This window comes from Thamnophis elegans, chromosome 17 (genome assembly GCF_009769535.1).
Source record: "Thamnophis elegans isolate rThaEle1 chromosome 17, rThaEle1.pri, whole genome shotgun sequence".
Classification (NCBI taxonomy): domain Eukaryota; kingdom Metazoa; phylum Chordata; class Lepidosauria; order Squamata; family Colubridae; genus Thamnophis; species Thamnophis elegans.
In genome coordinates, this window is record NC_045557.1 from 13,633,436 (window position 1) to 13,648,783 (window position 15,348).

The following is a 15,348-nucleotide window of genomic DNA, read 5'->3' on the forward strand; positions in this document are numbered from 1 at the left end:
CTCTCTGTTAATTCTGTCATCTTTACCATTATTTCTCCATCATACATATTTCGGAAGCTTTCCATTTTTAGCATAAAATCTTGCAGCAGCTACATATAAAAGTCTTCCATGACTCTTTTTTAAGTGTCTGTCTATTAGTTCCAATAAGATCTCTGCTTTCAATTGAATATATTACTCTTTAAAATTCTTTCTATCACTATACATATTCTAACCCAAGATTCTCTAGCTTTTGTGCATGTCTGCCAGTCATGATAAAATGACCTTTCATATTTTCCACATTTCCATCATAAATTTGCAGCATCTTGATATATTTTGGATATTTTTTTTCTGGAGTCATGTACCAGTGGTACATCATTTATAAAGTTCATAGTTACATATTTTCCCACTGTTCTCTCTTTATATTGATAGAGCCAGTTTGGTCTAGTAGTTTAGGCAATAGTCCAGAAAGCAAGGCAATGTGAGTTCAAGTCCATAAATACCAAGTGGGTGACCTTGGGCCAGTCACTTCCAGCCCAATCCACTTCACAAGGGTTGTTTTGGGGAAAATAGGAAGAGAGAGGTGTTGGATATGTTTGTCACCTTGACTTATTTATGAAAATAATAAAGGCAGGATATAAATAAATGAATAAATAAAATAATAAATATTGTCCAAAGTTATTTGCTCACTTTATATACTGTTCCGCTTATTCTTCCATTTCAAATTTCAACAAAAGTTTATGCATTTTAGCAATTAAATGGTCCTCTTTTATACATAGTTTAGTTTCAAATACTGTTTTGTGATGCTAAATTCCAAGTATACTGTTATCTACCTTAAATATTAACTGTAAACAAAAACCATTGAAAACTAAATCAGCAGTCAATTTATCTCTTGATTTCATTTTACAATTGTTTGATCACTTCTAAACTTTACTGAATGCCAATCTTTGACACAATTGTCATTAACTGCTTCTTTGAGTTCTTTTAAAGTCATTTTGTGTCATCGCTGATGCCATCTAGTCATGTAGGTATTTTTTTTCTTATCTCTTGAACTTTCCAAGTGCCAGGATATTGTCCAATGACTATAGATTTCACTTTATGTGACCACAATATTTAAACTAGATTCGTTATGTGTGCTTCCAGCAAGCATTCTGTTATCTATCGATGAACTATTTTTTCTTCCAGTCTAAGGTATTCGTAGCAATTTTTTCCAACACTACCATTCAAAGGCATTGATTTTTCTTCAGCTTTTTTTTAATAACTTTATTTATTTATTTATTTTAATTATTTTTATTTTTTGTTACACAGACAACAATGGGAAAGGGAGAGGATGGAAAAAAAAGGGGGGGAGGGGAAACCCATCTTCACATACAATATGTCGTTTAATCACAGGTGCATCCCTACTAAGTTTATACATGCCGTATCTCTCTATTGTATATTTAATAAGTACCACAATAAGCTAGGGTTTAAAAAAAAGGGGGGTGGGGGAGGGGGGGAGGCCAAAAAGGACAAAAAAAGGTCCAAGAAGGAAAGGCGGGAAAAAAAACAACCATCCTCACATGTAGCAATGTTAACAATGTTTTACTCAAATTCAGGAAGAACGTGAGATGAATCGAGATTTTCAAGTTCAAGTTGAAGAACAGATCTGCGCATGTGCGAGATCCGAGATGGCTGCTAGACGTTCTTCTCCGTGCTGATTTAAACGGAAAAACGCTGGAAACCCCAAGAAAACCGAGCCAATTTTTCTATGAAGAGCTCCTTAGGGATGTCCGAAGTCTGGGGGATCCGAAGGGGCCAGACCTCTGCGGGGGCTGCCATTCTCGGGCGCCCCCGGCTCGCTCAAACATCATCGGAGGTTTGTGTGTTGCCTGACGGTAGAGGAAGCGAAGCAACGCTGGGAACGGCGATAGCGGATTTCGGCGTCTTTGGCGTTTTTCGCTGGCAGCGACTTCCCTCGGCGCTATTTAAAGGTTCTGGTGCCCTCGTCTTGCTAGCTGCACTCCCTGGGGGCTTTTTCTGGTTACCATCTCCCCGGAATGCAAGCGGACGGACGGAGGAATTACTGGAACTGGTGATAGCGCTCTGGGGGGGCTCTGCTCAGCCGCCATTATTTTGGAGAGAGAGCAGACGGATAAGAACACTGCTGAGGGTGAGCGTGTTGGCTGTGTTTTTTAGGGGCTTTGCTGGACTATTGCTGCTTCGGAGGGAGAGTGGACGATCATTACTACTGGGACTGAGGAAGCTGGGCGGCTGGCTTTGCCTGGTGCCGCGGCAGTCCCTTCGGATGGCTCTCCCTCCCGTATGGCTTTGCCTTCGCCCCGTCTTTGCCCCCCCCCTCTTCCGCTCTTGCCTGGTCAGGTGGCCCTATAGAAGTGACTCCATCTTTGCTTACCCCCGCTGTTGTGAAGCTTCCCCCTGTGTTCTCTGTTTGGCGCTAGACTATCGCTTACTGTGGCATTTTAACATCTGGCCTTTCTCTGCCACAGCCTCTGGACTCCTAGGCTTGTTGGCATATTTCCATCTGACTTGGACTATTGTCACTATTACTATTCTTTGTGACTGCCCTCGTGCCATCGCCCTAGACAGTGCCTGTACAAGAAAACCTTTTACCATCTTGGACTGCTCCGGCCGGTTGAACTTTTATAAATTTGCAGAAGAAGAGAGGGGTTATAAGACACCCCCCCATATATTCCACCCGAACTGTAACTGGTCTCCAGCTACTTCAACCTTGAACACTAAGAGCCAGCTCTGTTAACTGACCTCGCATTTTAAACCTGTAATTAACTGCGCAACTTATTTTATTTTCTTCCTTTTCTTTCATCTTTTTTTCCCTCTCTTTGTATGGGGTATGCATGGGATATGTATGAGATGAATGAATGTCCCACTTTTTATTATTATACTGTTGTAATTTTCTGTGTTTTAACTTTTACGTGGGGACTGCTTGGGGGAGTGCATGGGTATGTATGATTCGGAGGACCTGGCGGGGGATGCGGGGGCCATGGGGGTGGTTGAGGGGACTAGAGACACGGGAGAGGGTTGGAGTATCACGGTCGTAACAGGGAGGGGCAGATATGGCGGGGAGTTTAGGGCGGGCCATTACCGGGGAAGGAGGGTTCCCTACATTACAGAGATCCCTCCTTCCGGCCCTATGAGTCCCACTCCGAGACCAGATGGCGTAAGCAATCAGGACCCTGGACTCAGGCTGCTGTCGCTAAATGCCAGGTCTGTGGTACATAAAGCTCCTCTCGTCCGGGACTTAATTTTAGACGAGAGGGCAGACCTGGCATGTATTACTGAAACCTGGCTGGGCCCAGAGGGAGGAGTCCCCCTTGTAGAGCTGTGTCCAGAAGGATTTCAGGTGCTGCACCAGCCGAGAGCCCAGGGAAGGGGTGGGGGTGTGGCGATTGTTATCCGGGAGTCATTAGCTCCTCCTAGGGTCCCTGCTCCGGAGCTTGCCGGGTGTGAGTCCCTGCTGGTAAAGTTGGACCTCAAGGGTCAAGTGGGTCTGCTGTTAACGTACCTGCCTCCCAACAGCGTTTCAGCAGCCCTCCCCTCGCTCCTCGAGTCGGTAGCCGAGCTGGCAATTGAGTTCCCTAGGCTGATGGTCCTGGGGGACTTTAATTTGCCGTCGCTCGGCGAACACTCTGATGGGGCGCAGGAGCTCATGGCTTCCATGACAGCCATGGGCTTGACCCAAGTAATTCGGGGCCCAACCCATTCAGCGGGTCACATGCTCGACCTCGTATTCCTCTCGGAGCAGTGGATTTGTGATCTTGGTCTGAGGGGTAACGACATCATACCCCTGTCGTGGTCAGACCACTGCCTACTGAGGCTTGACTTCCAGAGACCAAACCCCCACTGTAGGGAGGAGGAACCGACCAGGTGGTTCCGCCCCAGGCGACTTATGGAGCCGTCAAGGTTCCAGACGGAGCTTGGGGTTATTCCTGATACTTTCGCCCACAGTCCGGTAGAGACTCTGGTTGCTGCTTGGCACTCGGCAGCGTCGGAGACCCTCGACCGGATTGCGCCACTACGGCCCCTCCGAGGCGGCGGATCCCGGAGACCTCCTTGGTTTACCGAGGAACTCCGGGAGATGAAGCGCCGGAGGAGACACCTGGAGCACCTATGGAGGTCCGATAAGTCCAAATCGAACCGAGCAATAGTAACCACCTGCACCAAGGAATACACCAGGGCTCTTAGGGCAGCGAAAAGATCTTATATAGCCATCTTGGTTGCGTCCGCTGAGTCCCGCCCAGCCGCCCTGTTTAGGATAACCCGCTCCCTACTGAATAGTAGGTTATATAGAGATAATAATAGAGATCTTCAAGTTCAAGTTGAAGAACAGTTGCAAAGAGTCGAGGTATGTTAATTTAAAATTTATTCTAGAATTTTATTCTTTCTAATAGCTGCCCAGGATGTAGGAGCGGGGCAGGAGGCTCTCCCCGAGGTTGGTGCCTCCACTGAGGTAGCTGCGCATGATGGTGAAGCTGGAGGAGGAGGAGGAGCTGGACATGGTGCTGGTGCCCACATTCGTGCCCCCGGATGACTTCTCTGCCGGCTGCCCACATGTGCCACACAACACTGTGCGAGAACGCAGGTTGTACTCGCCCGGATCTCCGCTGGCACTGCAGTGGCTCTGGAGAAGGGAGGAAGAGGGGAAGAAGCAGAGCTAAGTTTGGATAAATTAACAATGTTTTACTCAAATTCAGGAAGAACGTGAGATGAATCGAGATTTTCAAGTTCAAGTTGAAGAACAGATCTGCGCATGTGCGAGATCCGAGATGGCTGCTAGACGTTCTTCTCCGTGCTGATTTAAACGGAAAAACGCTGGAAACCCCAAGAAAACCGAGCCAATTTTTCTATGAAGAGCTTAGGGATGTCCGAAGTCTGGGGGATCCGAAGGGGCCAGACCTCTGCGGGGGCTGCCATTCTCGGGCGCCCCCGGCTCGCTCAAACATCATCGGAGGTCTGTGTGTTGCCTGACGGTAGAGGAAGCGAAGCCACGCTGGGAACGGCAATAGCGGATTTCGGCGTCTTTGGCGTTTTTCGCTGGCAGCGACTTCCCTCGGCGCTATTTAAAGGTTCTGGTGCCCTCGTCTTGCTAGCTGCACTCCCTGGGGGCTTTTTCTGGTTACCATCTCCCCGGAATGCAAGCGGACAGACGGAGGAATTACTGGAACTGGTGATAGCGCTCTGTGGGGGCTCTGCTCAGCCGCCATTATTTTGGAGAGAGAGCAGACGGATAAGAACACTGCTGAGGGTGAGCGTGTTGGCTGTGTTTTTTAGGGGCTTTGCTGGACTATTGCTGTTTCGGAGGGAGAGTGGACGATCATTACTACTGGGACTGAGGAAGCTGGGCGGCTGGCTTTGCCTGGTGCCGCGGCAGTCTCTTCGGATGGCTCTCCCTCCCGTATGGCTTTGCCTTCGCCCCGTCTTTGCCCCCCCCCTCTTCCGCTCTTGCCTGGTCAGGTGGCCCTATAGAAGTGACTCCATCTTTGCTTACCCCCGCTGTTGTGAGTCTTCCCCCTGTGTTCTCTGTTTGGCGCTGGACTATCGCTTACTGTGGCATTTTAACATCTGGCCTTTCTCTGCCACAACCTCTGGACTCCTAGGCTTGTTGGCATATTTCCATCTGACTTGGACTATTGTCACTATTACTATTCTTTGTGACTGCCCTCGTGCCATCGCCCTAGACAGTGCCTGTACAAGAAAACCTTTTACCATCTTGGACTGCTCCGGCCGGTTGAGCTTTTATAAATTTGCAGAAGAAGAGAGGGGTTATAAGACACCCCCCCATATATTCCACCCGAACTGTAACTGGTCTCCAGCTACTTCAACCTTGAACACTAAGAGCCAGCTCTGTTAACTGACCTCGCATTTTAAACCTGTAATTAACTGCGCAACTTATTTTATTTTCTTCCTTTTCTTTCATCTTTTTTTCCCTCTCTTTGTATGGGATATGCATGGGATATGTATGAGATGAATGAATGTCCCACTTTTTATTATTATACTGTTGTAATTTTCTGTGTTTTAACTTTTACGTGGGGACTGCTTGGGGGAGTGCATGGGTATGTATGATTCGGAGGACCTGGCGGGGGATGCGGGGGCCATGGGGGTGGTTGAGGGGACTAGAGACACGGGAGAGGGTCGGAGTATCACGGTCGTAACAGGGAGGGGCAGATATGGCGGGGAGTTTAGGGCGGGCCATTACCGGGGAAGGAGGGTTCCCTACATTACAGAGATCCCTCCTTCCGGCCCTATGAGTCCCACTCCGAGACCAGATGGCGTAAGCAATCAGGACCCTGGACTCAGGCTGCTGTCGCTAAATGCCAGGTCTGTGGTACATAAAGCTCCTCTCGTCCGGGACTTAATTTTAGACGAGAGGGCAGACCTGGCATGTATTACTGAAACCTGGCTGGGCCCAGAGGGAGGAGTCCCCCTTGTAGAGCTGTGTCCAGAAGGATTTCAGGTGCTGCACCAGCCGAGAGCCCAGGGAAGGGGTGGGGGTGTGGCGATTGTTATCCGGGAGTCATTAGCTCCTCCTAGGGTCCCTGCTCCGGAGCTTGCCGGGTGTGAGTCCCTGCTGGTAAAGTTGGACCTCAAGGGTCAAGTGGGTCTGCTGTTAACGTACCTGCCTCCCAACAGCGTTTCAGCAGCCCTCCCCTCGCTCCTCGAGTCGGTAGCCGAGCTGGCAATTGAGTTCCCTAGGCTGATGGTCCTGGGGGACTTTAATTTGCCATCGCTCGGCGAACACTCTGATGGGGCGCAGGAGCTCATGGCTTCCATGACAGCCATGGGCTTGACCCAAGTAATTCAGGGCCCAACCCATTCAGCGGGTCACATGCTCGACCTCGTATTCCTCTCGGAGCAGTGGATTTGTGATCTTGGTCTGAGGGGTAACGACATCATACCCCTGTCGTGGTCAGACCACTGCCTACTGAGGCTTGACTTCCGGAGACCAAACCCCCACTGTAGGGAGGAGGAACCGACCAGGTGGTTCCGCCCCAGGCGACTTATGGAGCCGTCAAGGTTCCAGACGGAGCTTGGGGTTATTCCTGATACTTTCGCCCACAGTCCGGTAGAGACTCTGGTTGCTGCTTGGCACTCGGCAGCATCGGAGACCCTCGACCGGATTGCGCCACTACGGCCCCTCCGAGGCGGCGGATCCCGGAGACCTCCTTGGTTTACCGAGGAACTCCGGGAGATGAAGCGCCGGAGGAGACACCTGGAGCACCTATGGAGGTCCGATAAGTCCGAATCGAACCGAGCAATAGTAACCACCTGCACCAAGGAATACACCAGGGCTCTTAGGGCAGCGAAAAGATCTTATATAGCCACCTTGGTTGCGTCCGCTGAGTCCCGCCCAGCCGCCCTGTTTAGGATAACCCGCTCCCTACTGAATAGTAGGTTATATAGAGATAATAATAGAGATCTTCAAGTTCAAGTTGAAGAACAGTTGCAAAGAGTCGAGGTATGTTAATTTAAAATTTATTCTAGAATTTTATTCTTTCTAATAGCTGCCCAGGATGTAGGAGCGGGGCAGGAGGCTCTCCCCGAGGTTGGTGCCTCCACTGAGGTAGCTGCGCATGATGGTGAAGCTGGAGGAGGAGGAGCCGGTGGACATGGTGCTGGTGCCCACATTCGTGCCCCCGGATGACTTCTCTGCTGGCTGCCCACATGTGTCACACAACACTGTGCGAGAACGCAGGTTGTACTCGCCCGGATCTCCGCTGGCACTGCAGTGGCTCTGGAGAAGGGAGGAAGAGGGGAAGAAGCAGAGCTTGGCGCCACCCGGACCGAGACCCCACCTGGGGCTGGAGATGCTGGATTCGGATCTGGGGGCTCCTTGGTGCTCTGTGAACCTGGATGTTTCATTACCAAACTAGGTAACTTCATCAGCGCAGAAAAGCCCCAAGGCCAGAAAGCCCCAAGGCCCCCACAGTTCAACCCTGAACTAAAATTATTCTCTTCTACCAGATTCCTACTTGGCCCTTTTGACCCCCCCGGCTTCCTCCGGAGCCCGCGATGACTTTTTAAAACACAGCCCAGTGTAGAATCCATGTTACATTTAACTATTCCAGAAATAAAAGATTACACTGGAATTGAGGCTAAACGCATTTCTCTCTTTACTTGTTAGATTTACAAGCCTGTTAAATGGGAGCAGGTTAACCAGCTGAAGGCTAAATTTGCAAGGTGGTCTGAAGTGTCCAATGGACACAAAGGCAAAACTTCCGTTCTTCCCATTTCAGGTTCTGATGAAGAGGCCTTTGTTTTGTATTTTCTTTCAGTAGCCGTGAATGCTGGGGAAGATTCCACCCTGTGATTCCCGAGATCTCCTCATTTCCACCCAGTCCACACAGAGGGGAAGTTTGCCCAGAGTCTGTGACATGGATGGCCTGTCAATTTAGTTCATGAAATGAACAATAAATAAGGACTGGCTTTACTAAAATTATTTGGCCCTTTTGTTTAAAACAAGGAGAGGCAGGCAAGTATTTCAGGGATCCTTGGTGCTGCCGGAGCTTCCTTGAAATGCCTGCAAGAAAACAAGCAAACTCGGGGAGCCCCCCAGGATCCCTCGTGTCAGCTCTGAGCTACAAAGATTCTCCTTTCTTGGTGTAAATATTTCAATTTCTACACCTGAGAATAATGAAAACAATTGTTACAACTGAGGATGATTTCGGCTGTCTGCTTGCCTTCATTGTCACTGGGGGCCTCTGAACGGACTCTTAATCTCCATTGCAGACTAACAGACGGAAGAAATCCTGGGCACAACACGGTCACACTGGAGTAATAATATAATATAAAGTGTTTATATTTTACTGAAATAGTCCCCTAGGGGGAGCTATACCACGTGGTAATGGCGGAGAGAAGGAATATGTAAATACTTGAGAGGAGAACAATGAACTGTAAGAGGAGTGGCTATGAATTGAGCGGGAAAATGTGATTGCTTGATTGGCCAGAAGGATGCCAAGGGCTAATTGGTTAAAAATTGTATTCCCAAATAAGGTAAAAGATAGGGTAATTATTGTCTCTGATTGGTCTGTAACCACCCTCGTCAGGCTAGCTGATGAGGAGTAGGAGGAGTTAGGGAGGGTATAACTACTGTTTCACTTTCGAATTTGGTGTGGCTCTCCTTTGTGACTCAGGTGAAGTCAGGGTGAGACCCACCAACGCTTTGCAAACCGTTTTCAAATTAGCTCTGATTTTTGGATAATAAAAATGAACTTTATTCTTCTACTCCGAACCTCGTCTCTAGAATTCTTTTAAATTCTACAAACAAATTGGGGGCTCGTCCGGGATCCAATCTGCGCTGAGACTCTGAGGGATTCTCCTCAGGTGCACCCCTTTCCTTTTTGAAAGGAGAAGAATCACCCAGAGGACTGCGCAGCTCTTGGAAGCCCGTAAAAATTGTGCGATAGACGAGGAGTAGGGGGGGTTGAATAAAGAGGAAGAGACGGCTTGGAGATCGACCGGGAAACATCTGTGCACAGAACCCTGAGTGAGTACCTGGTAAAGACACCAGAACAAGACCCCAGGGCGGTCACAGTTAGAGTTGTGTGGTGAGAATCAACAACGGGGGCCGGGAGGAAGTCCTTTTGAGGGGTCTCAGGGGAGACCCGCAGGACGGAGTGAGTGAAGGGGATATTGTTAAATGTCCGGGGACGGTGACGTGTGAGTTTGGAAGGGTTGTTGAGAGGGACATAGGAACACATACTCGGGAGAAAGGTTAGCCATCAATCGGGAAGATGGGTGGTGGAAGTTCAATTAAACCAAAAATGAAATGTGTAAAGAAAATGAGAAGGAATCCCAAACTTAAAATCAATCCAAATGGCCCATTAGGCCAGATATTGGCTGGGTGGGGGTCCCCACCCTATAATCGAGAGGTTTTAAGGCTGGGATTGACTAAAGAGAATATGGTAAATCTGTGCTGTTTTATTTGGTGGGAAGATAATAATATTGAGTGGCCACGAGATGGTGCTGTAAATTATTTTCAATGCCGTAATCTGTATGATTACGTGAAACAAAAACAATGTAAGAGTTTGGACAATGAGTTAGATTATGCTTTATTGTGGAACCCAGAACTTTGGCCTTCGGAAAGAATTTTGATAGCCAAATCTAAAAATATTGAAGAGATAGAAGAAGAGGAGAAGGAGGAGACGAGGAGAGATTTGTTAAAAATTACATCTCCTCCTCAAGTTGCTGCTCTTCCCCCATATAATATGATTCATATTCAAAATCCCCCGCATCCAGCCAATGTGTTAAACCCCCCTTTATACCCTGAAATGCCTGGAGGAATAAGCCAGTTGACACCCAGCCAATGGCTCAGTCCTTCTATGCCGATTTTAAGCCCCCAAATGGTGGAGAGGAACACAAGTAATCCCTTTGAAACCACCAATTTTGTGACCCCACCTATGCCGGTTTTGACCAACTCAGGGCCGTGGATTCCAGGAAAAAGGGAGGTTTGTAGGGGAAATGAGCTAGCAAACGTGAGGAAAGATTTAACAAGGCAGATGGAGGAAGAGGAACTAATTAGACAGCCTCCTTTGGATTCCACACAAGAAGGAGAACAAATTAAGCAATTCCCTTTAAGGGAAACCCCGAACGGAAATGATCCCAATGGGATTCCGATCATAACATATGTACATGAACCCTTGCGATCGTCCGAAGTACGGGCATTTAAGAAAGAAATGAAAAGTTTTGTTGAAGATCCCCTGACCGTAAGCGATCAGTTGGATGCCCTATTAGGACCTAACGTTTATACCTGGGATGAAATGCAAAATATAATGAGAACTTTGTTTAGCCCAGAGGAAAGAAATTTAATTAGGACAGCTGCAATGGCAATTTGGGAAAGGGAGAATCCGGGAGTACAAGGAAACCAAATCAGAGGGGATATTAAATACCCATTAGTAAGGCCAAATTGGAAAAATAGTGATGCAGAGGGAAGACAGAATATGATGGATTTGAGATCAATAATCATAAAAGGAATGAAAGAAGCTATTCCACAAGCACAAAACATGACACAAAACATGAGCCAAAAACAATATAATATTTCGATAGAAGGAAGAAAAGGTCTCCAACCAGTAATAGATCAGTTGGTGGAAGACGGGTTGTTGGAAGGGACCATGTCACCTTACAATACCCCTATATTGCCTGTAAGAAAACCAGATGGCACCTATAGGATGGTGCAAGATTTGAGGCTTTTGAATAAAATTGTGGAAACTAGGCACCCGGTGGTCCCAAATCCTTACACGATTCTGAGTAAAATACCTGTAGACCACCGCTGGTTTAGTGTAATCGATCTAAAAGATGCCTTTTGGTCTTGTCCTTTGGACAAAGACAGTAGGGCCTTATTTGCATTTGAATGGGAAAACCCTTTTACCGGGAGGAGGAGACAATATCAGTGGACGGTGTTACCACAGGGATTTACAGAATCCCCAAATTTGTTTGGACAAGTATTAGAACAAACTTTAGAGAAGTTTAAATTGCCTAAGGGAAGTGGGTATGCTACAATATGTAGATGATCTATTGATATCAGGTAAGAAGAAAATAGATACTGAGGAAGGAACAATAGCTTTACTAAACTTTTTAGCCCAACAGGGTCTGAGAGTAAGTAAAGGGAAGCTTCAGTTTGTAGAGCAAGAAGTAAAATATTTGGGACATTTAATTAGTCAGGGTTCGAGGAAGATAAGTGCTGAGAGAATCCAAGGTATTGTGGAGCAACCAAGGCCTAAAACGCAGAAAGAATTGAGGAAGTTTTTGGGACTGATTGGATATTGCAGGTATATTACTGATATGGATAGAAGATTATGCCAAACGGACAAAAGGATTATATGAACAGCTAACTCAAACAAAGCCATTTAAAATCGGTTGGACAAAGGAGCTGGATGAGGACTTTCAGGAGCTGAAATACTTGTTAGTGAAGGCCCCGGTTCTCAGTTTACCTAATTTGGAGAACCCATTTCATCTTTTTGTCACCGTGGAGGGGGGAGTAGCTCTTGGAATCCTGACACAAACTTGGGCAGGACAGAGGAAGCCAGTTGCATATTTGTCAGAGAATTTGGACCCAGTGGCCCAGGGATGGCCTAATTGTATTCAAGCAATCGCAGCGGTGGCCTTACTAGTAAAGAAAAGTGAGAAGATCACAATGGGGGGAGCGCTAATTGTAAGCAGCCCACACCAAGTGAGAACACTGTTGAGACAGAAAGCTGGGAGGTGGTTGACTGATTCAAGGTTGTTGAAATATGAGGGTATGTTGCTGGATCATGTTGACCTAGTTCTAACAACGGACTCGGCATTGAATCCAGCACAATTCCTCAATAAAACTAATTCATCAGGAGGTGAAGAAATTGAACATTGGTGTAGTGAAATAGTGGATTTAGAAACAAAAATTAGGCCGGATTTACAGGATACCCCTTTGGAAAAGGGAGAAAGATGGTACATTGATGGTTCTTCACGAGTGGTGGAGGGGAAAAGGCAAAATGGGTACGCTATAATTCAGGAAGGCACGTGGGCTCTTTTGGAAGGGGGGAGGTTGCCAAACCATTGGTCTGCACAGGCAGCTGAATTATATGCATTGAAAAGAGCTCTCATATTGGGGGAAAAATCAAATTTAACGATTTACACCGACTCTAAGTACGCCTTTGGAGTGGTGCAAACCTTTTGGGAAAATCTGGAAGGAAAGGGGGTATGTACCCGCAATGTACCACCCAATGTACCCGCTTAATTAAAAGTGTTATATAATATCAGTATCACTTAACAACGGTCCTGCTTAAATGTTGGCTCAGAAACTCTGGCATTGAAGCGTGCAAGTCTTAAAGCTTACAAGACCCTCGCACCCCTAACCCTTTAGGAAAAAAACCCCAGGGGTCTTCAAACCTGACAGCTTTAAGCCTTGTGGACTTCAACTCCCAGAATTCCTCCTCCAGTCATGTTGCAGCAACGTCATCTGCGTGGATCTGCTCCATCTTCGGTTTTCTCACAGGAGGCAGGGCTGCTGCTGAAGATGCCAACGAGCCCCCACCGCCACTAGAATATGCGTTTGTTTAGCATGACATAGAATAGTCTTTCAACCAGAAGTATGGAATAAAAGAGAGACTGATAAATATTAAAAAAAATAAAACCAAAAAGCAGCTATTTATTTGAGTTCTAGATAAACATTTAGTTCAGAAGAGATTAGAATAGAATACAGAAAGAATAGAATATAGAGAATACAATAGAAATAGAATTGGAAGGGACCTTGGAGGTCTTCTAGTCCAACTCCCTGCTTAGGCAGGAAACCCTACACTACTTAAGACAAATGGATATCCAACATCTTCTTTTTTATTATTATTATTATTATTTATTTATTTTTTATTACACAGACAACAATGGAAAAAGGAGAAGAGGAGAAAAAAGGGGGGGAACCCATCTTCACATACAATATGTCATTTGATCACAGGTGCATCCCTACTAAGTTTATACATCCCATATCTCTCTGCTATACATTTAATAAACACCACAATAAGCTAGGGTTTGGGGGGAAAAAGGGGGGGGAGGAGGGGGAGGCCATAAAGGACAAAAAAAAAGGGTCCAAAAAGAAAGCGGGGGGGAAACCACCATCACATGCAACATGTCGTTTGGTTACGGTTGTTTTAACATCTACATCTTCAAATAATATTTACCATCTCAGATATTTCATCTAATGTAACTAAAGGCCTCATTTTCATTATACAATATATATTCAGTTAACATTAGCATTATTTCCCCCCAGAAAGTATACTTCTATTCATTGTTAACCTTGCATTTCATACCTTCAAACAGAGATCTTATTCCTTCATTGTTCAACAAAGCATCGCTGTCTATATATACCAGTTTTCATTTGTTCCCCTATTAGAATTGCCTTATCAGCAGCGAGATATCATTATAGTAAGTTCTTGACCTTATACATTATATCACCAGACCTTATATTAACACTTCCTTATATCATTGTTGAATTATTTCACAGCATAATTATATCATCATTTACTTTTTCCAATTAAGGCATAAGTATATCATTTTTCATTTCCAAAGTTTTTTTTCCCTTAGCCATTGATAAAACAAGTCCCATATCTTATAAAATTGTTCATCCTCTTGCTCTCTAATTTCAAATGTCAATTTACTCATTTCGGCACAGTCCATTATTTTTCGGATAACTTCTTCCTCTTTTGGTATTGTTTCATTTTTCCAGTTTTTTGCAAATACAATTCTGGCTGCTGTTAACACATTTACAATCAGATATTTTAAGTCTTTCTTGTAGGTTTCTGGTAAGATTCCCAATAAAAAGACCTCTGGTTTAAAGTCTATTTGTTTGTGTATCATTTTCTCCAACCACATGTGGATTTTAGTCCAGTATCTTTTGGCTTCAGTGCAAGTCCACCACATGGGGTAGTATGAGCCAGGTATCTGGTGACATTTCCAACACTTTTCTGATTTATTCTTGAACATTCTTGCGATTCTGGTCGGGGGTAGGTGCCACCTGTAAAACATCTTATACAAGTTTTCTCTATATGCAGTAGACATTGTCATTTTGTAATTTTGAGACCACAATTTCTGCCAATTCTCTAAATCAATCCCATACCTAAAATTTCCCCCCCAAGCAATCATAGTTTCTTTAACTTGTTCTTCATGCAATTTAAACTCCAATAAATATCCATATAGTTTTTTAATTACTTTTTCATCAGTACCTGTTAGAATTTTGTCTAACTCAGTCATTTTGTTATAAAGACCTTTAGTTTTTCTATCTTCATTATATCTAGATTGTATCTGTACATATGAATACCAGTTCATTTCCATCCCTTCTTGCTTCAACTCTTGACTAGATTTGAGCTCACCCTCTGTATTCAATAATTCTGTATATCTAACTGTTTGTTCCTTTTTATATATTATCGGATACAAAAATGCTTCAATTGTTGATGTCCAGACTGGAATTTTTAAATAATGTAATCTTTTAACCTTTTCCCAATTTAACAACAACGCCTCCCTTATATAATGTCTTCTAAAATAACCATGTGGTTTAGTTCCCTTATACCATAAGAAAGCAATAAGAAACTTTTAAAATGCCACTTCAAATGCCAAATAACAGGGCACATGCATGTGGATAACATTTAGAAGAAAGATCAAGAGTTATGATGCCACCTATTGAAAGAGCTTTGCTGTGAACTCTGCAAATAATTCAAGACTGATGGTTTGTTCATTATCATTGTGTGTCTGAAAGATCACTTTTTAATGTGTTGACCTGCAGAAAATATTTCCAGTTAAGGCAATTTCTCCATCTCCCCAGGATTCTATTATGCATTCTTTCTAGGCAGTCAGAATTTATCAAGCAAGTTAAAATATTCATTGAATTTGCAGAAC

The 15,348-nt window shown here is 45.2% G+C and overlaps 1 protein-coding gene and 2 long non-coding RNA genes across 4 annotated transcripts in view; all 3 read left to right on the forward strand.

The window, feature by feature from the left end:
• The window catches only part of LOC116520190 (prelamin-A/C-like), a 109,833-nt gene that overhangs the window by 44,616 nt on the left and 49,869 nt on the right, over positions 1-15,348 (forward strand).
• LOC116520269 lies at positions 1,561-4,552 on the forward strand. The gene is made up of 2 exons (XR_004256742.1): positions 1,561-2,125; positions 4,383-4,552. It is a non-coding gene; the product is annotated as an uncharacterized LOC116520269 (long non-coding RNA).
• LOC116520264 lies at positions 4,675-8,834 on the forward strand. Of its 2 annotated transcripts, XR_004256736.1 has the most exons (3): positions 5,217-5,236; positions 7,494-7,862; positions 8,265-8,834. It is a non-coding gene; the product is annotated as an uncharacterized LOC116520264 (long non-coding RNA). The 2 variants fall into 2 exon arrangements; XR_004256737.1 differs by lacking the exon at positions 8,265-8,834 and having other exon boundaries at positions 4,675-5,236; positions 7,494-8,176.